Here is a 10,430-nt window from a genome sequence, read left to right as displayed (position 1 = left end):
CATATGGGTGATGAATTTAGTATGGCATTTGACTTTCATCAAGCAGATCCGGTACATGTGCATACACATGGCAGGTTATTCACTTCACACACTTCATGTATCTGAAACTCTAAGTAGCAATCGGACAAGGGAATTTTCTGTGTTATTTACAAATATACATAAATCTACTTATGAGAGATTAAACTGTACCTATCTCTTAGCTGGGTTGCCTTCTAAACTGAAGTAAGAACATCCATAATAACAAACATGCTGTTGTATGGTATGCCACCAAAATTGCGAGATTCAGAAAAGATCCTAATATGGTTTTAGAGCAAGGATACCTATGTTATAAGAAACTCTGAATTATAATGGTCTGTAAGCAGTAATGGGGAAATACCTTATCTCGGCACATTTGTATTCCACTACATGTGGGCTTCAAACATGAGTTTTTTGCTTTTGACAACATGAGGGTCTAATGGATGGAAAATGATTGAGTGGACTTCTTGTCTTGTTGACTTGTTGGAATGACTGACAGTATTCATCTAGAATTAGGAGAAATTAGTTGGAACAGTATAAAAATAAGGAAACTAGGTCAAGATATACCTACACATGATACGAAGTTCAATTTGGTATTTGAAATCACAAGAATATAAGTTTAAATTAGAAACAATTTGATTCGCCTATTTAGCCTCGTTTCACAATGCGAAAACAACAATCGCGACACTAGCCACATCTAGTTACCTACTTAGGAATTAGGATTCAAAACGCATTACTAGATGTCGCTAGTGTCGCCTTTGTTGTTGTTACATCGTGCAACGAGGCGAAAAAGGCGAAACAAATTGTAGCTAATTAATACTTATATTCCTGTGATATCAAATACCATATTGAACTTCGTATCTTATGTAAGTTTATCATAGTTTCATTATTTTTATATTGTACCAACTTATTTCTCCAAATTCTAGATGCATACTGTCAGTCATTCCAACAAGTTGACTTAGCGCTGAGTCAATTTCCATCATTAGATCCTCATGCAGTCAAAAGCCTAAAACTCATGTTCGAAGTACACATATAGTGGAATAAAAATGTGCAGAGATAAGGTATTTCCCCATTACTGCTACCAGACTATTACAATTCATATTTTCATGTAACATAGGTATTCTTGAACCATAGGATCTTTCCTGAATCTCACAATTTTGGTGGCGTACCCTGCAACAGCATGTTTGTTGTTGTGGATATTTTTACTTCTGTTAAGAAGGCAACCCAGCTAAGAGATAGGTACAGTTTTATTTCTCATAGATAAATTTGTGTAAATTTGTAAATAACGTAGAGAATTTCCTTGTCCCATTTCCACTTAGAGTTTCAGCCTTACTTCATGATACTTTCTTGAACATCAGGAAATTTATCTCAACATGTGGAGTAATGCTCTTGGTTGCAGTGAGTTCCATTTTTACGGTTTTTTCATCATGAACATTTCAGTGTGCTTCTTAGATAAGGTAAAGATTGATATGCTTTTTTCTTTGTTATATTTTTATTAATGTAAAACATTTTATTTTACAGAGCAGTCAGTTTCTTTATGGAATCGTGTGGTCCTGGCACGGTGATTCTTGTGCCAATGCTGACCTTTGTCCATGACGGAAGAGGGACTTCCATCAACGTTCTTCTCCATCCTTATCTTCGCGACGCACGCTCATCTAGCTTCACTGCTTCTAAACACAATTGGTTTTACTTCACTGGCGACTTGGCGAGTTTCTGGATCACTTCAGTGATCGCTTCCGTCCGCTGTTACACACCTGAAGTCCCTCACCACGGGATTATGGCCAGGTACCGGACGATTGACTTATTTTCGTAGATTACTTACTAGTTATCCTATTGCGTAAAACTCTCTGTCTGTGTAATAATTCCAAAATCAGGCCCTTCTTGCGCGTAAAAGAAGTGTAGTGTGTTACGTAGACGTTTCTTATTTCTAACGCTAGATGGCTTTCGATAATTTTTCAGCTGTCAAAACAGTCAGTTTCAGTTACTTTGAAAATCTCTAAACATTTATCGGCAGCTGTTGTGTGGAAATTATTTAGTGGAAACTAACGATAACTATCCCTCCAACAAAGCTCACTTGTTAGATTTTTGATAATGAGATTTTTTTTTCTACTTCCGGTTTGCTCATTTCAGTCAGTAGTTAAGTAAATATTCATTCGAGGAGCAAAAGGACCACATATTCGTGATCCTCGTCAAATTTGTGGTAAAGTTCATGTTATCTTTTTTACGTACGCGTACTTCCGGTTTTGAAAATTTTCCTGAACTATAGTTCAGGAAAATTCTCGATTTCGGCCAAATTTTGGATTTCGTTTAAATCACACCTAATCGACCCCAAATTTTATGGAGATCACGAATATGTGGTTTAATTTGATGACAGCTCAATGGTTGAGGAGCTGTGGTTACTTCCGGTATACTTCCGGTATTTTTTCAAAAAAATAGCAAGTGAGCTTTGTTCAGTTTACATTTCTCAATATTGCAAGTTTGATTTTAAGTTAAAAAAATTGTATCTTTAAATCTTTGAGCTTAAAAACCTGACTTGTTTCTATCTGTATTATGTAACTTTTATTGGCATGTCACTAAATAAGAATTGTTGTGTCTTTATTCAGGTAATGCAGAGGAAACCTCGAGAAGATGGACACCAAAACGCCGCTGGTATCTCCAAAATGTCAGCGCGGATCATCATTTGTTGTTGGTAATATGTTTGTGCCAGTGTTAGTTAACCCGTTGGCTGCCACGCCTTTGTTCTCCCCTAGCTCCTTAGCACGGGCCGCGCTGTTCGGTCTCGTGGTTTACAAGCCGCGGGTTCGGAGAGTCGCCAAGCCCAAAATTTGCCGCAAGGCGCCTGTTTCAGGCAATGCACCCCCTCTCCCCCCTTGTCGATACGGTGATGGGTCTTCTCCTGTCACCGTGTCAGCCCGGACTTGTCAGCAATGGCAAGTCCCACTTGGTCATGGATCCTTCAGACGTGGCGCGTAGAGTAGTAGAGAGCAACTTACGGGTTGTATGGCGTGGCAGCCAATGGGTTAACTTAATTGTATGTATGTATGTATTGTATGTGACTGTAAAATGTGGTGGAATTGTGGGTGGAGGTGGGACAATATAACACAATTCTTTTTACAAGTGTTCATTGTTTCTTGATTTATACCAAGTCTTGTTAAGGAATTGTATCAATAACTTTCTTAACTTCAAAGTCTTTCATTTATACAAACATCAGTCATTTGCTTATCACTTGTAAGATTTGAAAAAATCAACAGTTACAAGTTTCTTTCGTAACTAACCATTGAAACATCATCGCCGAACCACAAGAACATGTCCGTATGCTGAGTGACTAATACGGTATTCTCCTCTATAACATTGAACAATTGACAACTCGGCAGACGGGCATACAGGCCATACAGACTCAACATCAATAGATACCTGTCGCAATGTTGAAAGGCTTGAAGTTACTGACAAAAGTCTTAAAAGAATTACCCGCATTAAAACTTTTATTTTCTCATTAAAGGTCAACGATTAATTCCCAGTGACCATTGGGCATTGGCCATGGAAATAACCGACAAATATAAATAATCTGAAGTAGAAATTTCGGCTCTATTTAGGAAATTCCTTGTAGAAAATTGCGGAATCGTAGTTTATGGTGTAATATTCGGCTGCCTAAGTGGTGTAGTAACTCGGGCCAGAGTACTGCTTTCGGAACTTCGGTGTAGCAGGTGGCGGTAGCGTAAGTAGTGGTAGTGGTAGGTGTAGTGGTAGTGTATGCTCGGATGCCTTGGTGGTGTAGTACTTTGGAGCATCAATGTAGTTGTTTTGAGCAGCGTAGGTTGTAGTGTAGTAAACTGGAGCCTCGGTTTAACGTGTAGTACTCCGGTGCCTGCCTGGTGTAGTACTCCGGTGCCTGCCTGGTGTAGTACTCCGGTGCCTGCCTGGTGTAGTACTCCGGTGCCTGCCTGGTGTAGTACTCCGGTGCCTGCCTGGTGTAGTACTCCGGTGCCTGCCTGGTGTAGTACTCCGGTGCCTGCCTGGTGTAGTACTCCGGTGCCTGCGTGGTGTAAGCTGGGGCAACGTAGGGGGTAGTGAAGTACTTGAGAACTTCGATGATGTAACAAGTTAGATCCTCGGTATAGTAGCTGGCAAGAGAATAGTACATAGGAGCATTATTATAGTTAGCTGGAGCATCGTAAGTTGAATTTTAATACTCAGAAGCCTTCGTGGCGTAGTACTTGGAGGCCTTCGTATAGTAAGAAAGTGTTGACGTTATTGTTTAGGAAGGAGGCGGCGTGGTGAAGGTAGCGAAGCTTGGCGAAGAAAAATACTTCGGAGCTTCTGCGAATAGCTCGGACCAACATAAACTGTGGTGTAATAATCTGGAGCCTTGGTGGTGTAGCACTTAGGGGCCTCAGTGTAGTGACCGGTTGTTGCGTATGTTGTTATTCATGCCCACCATACCCAGGAGAAATCGGCACACCAGTGGTCGACCCAGCCATCAACGATACAACACCCAACAGCAGCACGCCACCATAGTTAACTAGACAATTTTTTAATTCAAACATTAATAGTCAATCATGGTACTGGCATATTAACAAATAGAAAAAAAAGTTGAGTTGATTTACAACTCTATAGAAAATGTTTTACCTTTATTAAACACTTGTAACGCCACGAAGAATGAAGTTGATGACAACTAGTGCACGGCAGTTCCTGTTGCTGTAACGGAAATGCTCACTCGGCTGCTGAATTCTTTCACCTTTTCTCTCCTTTCATACGACTAGACAGTAAAATAATTTGTATTAGTAGTTGGCATATTAAAACTCCACGCAACAGAATATTTACCCATGATATGTAGTAGTGCAGTACTCCGGTGCCTTGGTGGTGCAGTACTTTGGTGCCGTGGTGGTGTAGTACTTCAGAGCATCGGTGTAGTACTCGAACCTCTGGTAGTGTAGCTCGGGGAAGAACAATGCTTCGGGGCTTCGGTGTAGTAGCTCAGGCAGCATAAGTTGTGGTACAATAATGTGGAGCCTTGGTGGTGTAGTACTTGGGGGCCTTGGTGTAGCAACTGGTTGTGTCGTATGTTGTGTAGTAAGGTGGCGGCGTTGCGATTTGTTACGGCCATACCCAGGAGACATTGGTACACCATGGCTGAACCAGCCGTCAACTATACAACACCCAACAGCAGCACGCGACGCCAAAGTTTACTAGACAATTAATTTGAACAGTAACATGAAATTATAACTGGCATGTTAACAAATATAATAAGAAAGTTGATTCACAACTCCAGGTAAAAATGTTTACCCATGATTTAAAACTAGCACTTCGACGAAGAATGCAGTTGATGTAAAATAGTGCACTGCATTTGCTGCTCCCATGTCGGAGATACGAATGAATTCTACCGCCTTTTCTCTCCCTTTAAACGACTAGACAATAGATAATTTAGTTATCAATAACTGGAATATTTAAAACTCCAACAGAATATCTACCCATGATTGAAACTGGTAAAGCGACGAAGAATGCAGTTGGTGATGAATGGCGCACTGCAACTCTTGCATATCGGAGATGCTCACTCGACTGATTTCTTTCGCCTTTTCTTTCTCCTTAAATACAACTAGACAATAAATAAAATAATTAAAAATCAATATTAACAAAAACTGGCATATTGACACAGAGAAAATAACATAGAAATCGATACATAACTCCATGTAACAACAGACAATTTACCCATGATTAAGAACTGACGATGGCAGATAGCTGAAAGCTGATGGCAAAAGTACACTGCAGTTGTTGCCGTGTCGGAGATGCTCACACGACTGTTCCCTGTATCGACTTTTCTCTCGCCTTTTATACGACTTTTTCTCACCCCTCCTCTTAAGCCTTGCGGTTATTTTACCTTCTTGATAATGATGCGAAAGGTCCCGTTCTCACCCAACCTCTACACCACTGCATGAAAGGTTTTACTTAATGATCTCCATGACCTTCGATTGAATAAATGCAAACTGGCCTTTCCTTCTGCAGGTGACGTTGCTGGGGATGGGTCTACAAAAACCAATATCAAAATGAATACCAAATAGCTTACCCTTTCGGTTATTGTACCTGCTTGATAATGTTGAAACACGTGTCGTTCTCACCCAACCTCTAAACCACCACATGCCAGTTTTACGTAATGTTTCTCGTGACCTTCAAGCGTTCGTTAGGACAAACTGGCCAACCTGTCTGCAGGTTGACTTGCATGCAAAAAAACACAACGAAAATATGCAAAAAATGTAACGAATCTAAAACTCCTCACATATGTTGACTGCAAAGTTACCTCGAGTATAAGTGAGGATTCCCCAGAGTCCAGAGCTATTATTCCAATCCAAACTGATATCAAGACGTGAGAGAAATGGATAAAGCTAGTGTTGGTTATTACCTGTATCCTTTCGATGCACATTCAGTAGGGAATAAAATAGTTGACGGTAGGCTGCACGACGGCCACAACCCTTTCACGTTTCCTCCTGTAAGTTGATGAGAAACATTAAAGTTATCTAACACATACACGGAATAGAACACATCACCGACAAGTTAGAGACGGAATCACTCGAATTTAACTATGAATTTGTTGGTAATTTTACGAAGAAAGGATAGTAGCTTAACTTTTACTTTTGACAGCAAACCGCCATTCCATAACTGACACAATCAACACGCCATCTATTTGACACGTCTCAAAACTCAGTATTAGGCTTTTGAAGGACTGATCTTAAGATAATCACAAAACATGAAAAGTCCATATTTGTTCTGTAACCTAGCATTCAATCCTTAGAAATGTACAAAGAACAAAGCTCACTTGCTACTTTTATGCAAATTTTCCGACCACGCTGATTTACGAATTTTACGATATTGAAAGTTTAAACAAAAACTGAACTTGTACAAAAATAAAAAAAATCTAAAACGTCGGCACATTTTCAAATTTAAAATGTAGGATGAAAGATGCTAGAAAATAGAATACCAATTCAGAAGACATAAACGATTCCATCATTCCACGTCACGTGTTCACGAATCACGACCACGAGACGAATAAAACAGACGACAGCTAAAACGAGATTGGCGGCTTTTTCAAAAATCAAAATGATACTTTCAAATTCAAATAGTTCAAGCAAGGGGTTCGTCCTGATATAAATAAATGCGGAAAAGCATTTTTACAGTGTCGACGAGTTAGGGGACAACAAATAAGCAATCTAGTATTTGCTAGTAAAACTGCTCGACGTAATCGCTGAAAAACATGACCGGAAAATCGAATCGAAGTTGTTGTTCAATAATTCACCATTTACGTAGAAGAGAGCTGAGAAGGAATTATCACAGGCAGGTCCCTTCCGAATCGAAGCAGACAGCAAAAATGAGAATTCCACAAAGCGGCCTTTTAAAAAAATGGTTTGCGGTTTCTCATTGTTCAGATGCCGGGTTGGTTATATGGGCCTACCAAAAGAATGCTGTTTTCACCGTATTGACACAGGCCAACAAATAAATACATCCAACATGGAACGTAGAATTAGTGCTGGACGCGTAACAATTTAAAAATATTTGAAAACAATTGAGTAAAAACCATTACAAAGTAAAATTGAGGTACGAGACAAAAGTGAATAAAAATATCTGAAACAGATTAAGCAAAGGTAAGCTTTCTAGCGTTAGAAAGAAGAAACGTTTTAAATAGCATCTCTCTCTTCAATCGCATATCTCTCCATACCCATGTCAAACGTTTATTGACAGATTTTAGTGTGGGATGACAAATCAATCTCATGTGACAAAGGTGTGATGCTAACGTCGAAACGTTCTTGAACGTCATTTAAAACTTTAACGTCCTTCTCATCAGTTACAATTGTGATTCCCAAACCCTATTTATCAATCAAATTAAAATAGTGAAAAGACAGTCAGAGGAAAATGAGCTTACTTGAGTTCCAAAACGACCAGCGTAAGCGACCCGATCCAGGTACCTGTCTGAGTTTTCAGGCATGTCGTAGTTGAAAACGATATTGACACGTTCAATGGCCATGCCACGACCGACCCAATGTGTAGCTACCAAAATTCGCTGATAATAAAAAAAGAGAAATAGAAAATGAAAACTAAAATACAATTGATTTCATTTAAACTAGCATACCTCTTTAGAGTCGTTGAACTGTTGGTAGCGCGACAGACGTTCTGCCTCAGTCATGCTAAAGTGAATGGCGATGGCAGGCAAGTTTTGCTCGCCTAGCGACTCGCAGAGCGCCATACAACGCGCAATGGATCTCACGAAGATAACGACCTATCCGTGGGAAATGGTGAATCATTTGCGGCAACACTCAAATACAATAAGTTCAGCTAACCTGGTTAAACTCTAGTACGCCGAGTAGCTCAAATAATTTTCCGTTCTTCTCGTCGTCCTTTAGTTTGACGTAGTGCTGCTGGACACCGCGAAGAGTGAGTTTGGACTCGATGTCGTCAACGTCCACTTCAGTTGGCTGCATCCAAGATCATATTTTGTTAAACACAAGAGGCGCTACATGCAAGGTTGTTTGGAGAATTGGGGAGGAATAAGAGCAAAAATCAACCCTCGGCTCCCTCCAGCAAAATGTTTGAGATGCTCATGTGGTGGTCGTGTTGCTTTATTGACCGGAGTGTGAAAGGGCTTATTACATCTTGCATAAACTTTTGGCAGACAGGACGGATCTCCTTGTTCAGTGTGGCGCTGAATATCATCACTTGTTTTTCACGAGGTGTGTTGCTGAAAATCTCTTGTACATCTCGAAGCATGTCTTGATGAAAAAATATGAATTAATACTACATTTCAAGTTGAATAAATAACACATTAGTTAAACGGTTTACATGTATCTTGAAGCATTTTGTCGCATTCGTCAAGAACAAAGTGCTTGAGTGTGCAGAGGTTTAGTCTCTTCGTGCGGAGCAGCGTCGTTAAACGACCAGGGGTTCCAACCACAATGTGAGGGCAATTTGTTTTCAAAGCTTCCTCATCTTTGCGAATATTCACACCACCAACGAATACACCAACCTAAAATAATTTCAATTCAAGTAATATTTTACAGAATTCATGTAACAAGTTCTTTACCTTGATGATGGTAGTCATGTGCTTGGACAAACATTCATATGCATTGTAGATCTGGATTGCTAGCTCTCGAGAATGGCAAACAACAAGAACATAAACCTGATTTTCCACCGTCTCCAATTGTTGAAGAGTTGCCAATACAAAAACAGTAGTCTTACCCGTACTGGATTTGGCTCGACACAACACATCCATTCCCAAAACAGCCTGAGGAAGACACTCACGCTGAACTGTAAGACATTAAAGAGTTGAGTTAGATTTCTAAGAAGAATATCTTAACCCAAAAACAAGCATATCAAAAGTCTGGAGCTCAACTGCTCAAGAACAAATTGCCATCAAGCAAGTGAGTTCTCTCTTTCTCTGTTCCTGGTGTTCAGCATTCAGCCCAAGACCACATGTTGGCACGGTACAGAAATATGCCCCAGGTTATAGCATTTAGCATTACTACTACAATTTTATGTTGAAGATTGTTGAAAAAAAAATTGCTAGTAATGAACAATGCAAGGGTACTTGTAAAAATGAAATAAAAAATAGTACCTTCAGAAAGATGTTCAAAGCCACAGTCAACGATAGCTCTCAAAATTTCCGGCTTGAACTCAATATCTTGACACCCAGAGGCCAGAGATATGAATGGATATGCCTTTAACTTCCTCCATTGCTGGAGCATCTCCACTTCCTTCAGTGGCTACTTGTTCCGTCGCCTCCTCATCTTCGTAAACCAAAGGATCTTCATTTTCTGCCATGCTTGAAATAATGGGATCCTGACAGGATGACGGATTCCCATGAGTATAACTTCGTCCATAAGTAAAACAAAAATCGTTTCTGTCACTCTGCGATCACGAGACGAATGAAGCAGACGACAGTTAAAAGTTAAAACGAGATTTCAAAAAGCAGTACGAAAATTCTCTACTAGGTGGCTGACTGCCTAGAAAAATAAGAATTAGCGGTTTTTTCAGAAATCAAAATTATCAAATTCGTACAGTTCAAGGAAGGGGTTTGTCCTGCGATAAATGGATGCGGGAAAGCATTTTTACCATGTGTTGACCAATAAAGTGTTGAAGACAGAATTGTGTTGGCACGACCACGCTGATTTACGATATTGAAACAAATACTGAACTTGTTGGCAGTAAGATGGTGGAGAGTGGGGTCGAGCGGGGTTGGAAGACGAGTTGACACTCTAACGCAATAATAACACAACTCAACGAAAAAAAGTGCAGGTCTTCCTAGCCTATGTAGTAAGAACAGGTAGCAGTTATCCATGCCAGGATAAGCGATCCACCAAATTCAGTAAACTAAAAATAAATAAAAAAATCAGAATAAATGGGAATTAACGCAACAAAAATAAGATTTGATTTGC

At 39.8% G+C, this 10,430-nt stretch overlaps 2 long non-coding RNA genes and 1 pseudogene across 2 annotated transcripts; all 3 read right to left on the bottom strand.

The window, feature by feature from the left end:
- On the bottom strand, positions 1 to 691 carry LOC124202615. Its single transcript, XR_006878265.1, has 3 exons — positions 377 to 691; positions 190 to 294; positions 1 to 109 (listed from the first exon to the last, which is right to left on the bottom strand). It is a non-coding gene; the product is annotated as an uncharacterized LOC124202615 (long non-coding RNA).
- A 2,788-nt stretch (positions 692 to 3,479) lies between these two features.
- Positions 3,480 to 5,875, bottom strand: LOC124202396. The gene is made up of 7 exons (XR_006878064.1): positions 5,722 to 5,875; positions 5,484 to 5,608; positions 5,299 to 5,420; positions 4,837 to 5,201; positions 4,642 to 4,771; positions 4,206 to 4,534; positions 3,480 to 4,136 (listed from the first exon to the last, which is right to left on the bottom strand). It is a non-coding gene; the product is annotated as an uncharacterized LOC124202396 (long non-coding RNA).
- A 943-nt stretch (positions 5,876 to 6,818) lies between these two features.
- LOC124202395 lies at positions 6,819 to 9,920 on the bottom strand (annotated as a pseudogene).
- Positions 9,921 to 10,430: the final 510 nt, after the last annotated feature.

The sequence above is a fragment of the Daphnia pulex genome, chromosome 9 (assembly GCF_021134715.1).
Source record: "Daphnia pulex isolate KAP4 chromosome 9, ASM2113471v1".
Classification (NCBI taxonomy): Eukaryota; Metazoa; Arthropoda; class Branchiopoda; order Diplostraca; family Daphniidae; genus Daphnia; species Daphnia pulex.
This window is presented reverse-complemented; position numbering and strand designations above follow the sequence as displayed.